The sequence below is a fragment of the Volvox carteri genome (assembly GCF_000143455.1).
Source record: "Volvox carteri f. nagariensis unplaced genomic scaffold VOLCAscaffold_11, whole genome shotgun sequence".
In the NCBI taxonomy this organism is placed as follows: Eukaryota; Viridiplantae; Chlorophyta; class Chlorophyceae; order Chlamydomonadales; family Volvocaceae; genus Volvox; species Volvox carteri.
The window spans coordinates 40,802-41,630 of record NW_003307554.1 but is presented as its reverse complement, the minus strand read 5'-3'; the positions used below and the strand labels follow the sequence as shown (position 1 = coordinate 41,630).

The 829-nt window shown below is 43.7% G+C and overlaps 1 protein-coding gene across 1 annotated transcript in view; it reads left to right on the top strand.

Annotated features, from left to right (window-relative positions):
* Positions 1-466, top strand: part of VOLCADRAFT_103985 (uncharacterized protein) — an 815-nt gene extending 349 nt beyond the window's left edge. Inside the window, exon 2 of the mRNA XM_002948724.1 lies at positions 1-466. The gene's annotated coding sequence lies outside the window, so the exon portion shown is untranslated.
* The last annotated feature ends 363 nt before the right edge of the window (positions 467-829 follow it).

The window sequence follows — 829 nt, the reverse complement described above, 5'->3', positions numbered from 1 at the left end:
TTGAGACGGCTTGGCTTATAAGCAAATCCGTATCAAGACGCTGTTCATCATGTGATAAGAACACGCCTTCCTAGTTAGGATTGGAGGCGTGTCCATATGGCGCGATGGACATTATGAAAAGGCTTAATTTTGGACTGAAAGGGGCCTTCATATCACGTGATGTATATGTTTCATTTTATGGAGACGGCTTCTTTTTGGACTGAAAGGGGCCTTCATATCACGTGATATATATGTTTCATTTTATGGAGACGGCTTCTTTTTGGACTGAAAGGGCCCTTCATATCACGTGATATATATGTTTCATTTTATGGAGACGGCTTCTTTTTGGACTGAAAGGGCCCTTCATATCACGTGATGGACATGGGCTCGTTTTATGGAGACCACCTTCATTTTGGACAGAAGGGGTATTCAAAGCGTAAGGGACGTTCATTCTGAGCTACCTTCATTATGTAATGAAGTGGTCCTCATTCTAAATTGACCCGGGGCCCTCGATTTGGTGTGGAATGAAGGGTACCTTCATGAAGGTATGAAGGGTCTTCATTAAGGTGTGAAATGAGTGTGAATCGCATATAGAATGAAGGCTCCAGGTTCCCAGAGTGTAGGTTCTCCCCTCGCTCCCATCATTCATCACATATATCATAATCACCCTATGCTGCTGACGGGCCTGCATTAGTAAGAAGACCCAATATATATTAATGTTCTCGGATCCAGCACACATATTATGTTCTGACGTGGACTATAATAATAAGTACGCCACCAAACCCAAAACTGGTTCTCCGGCAAGTGAAGCCGTCAATGTTGGCCCCGCATGGAGAGGTTTGGAATTGTA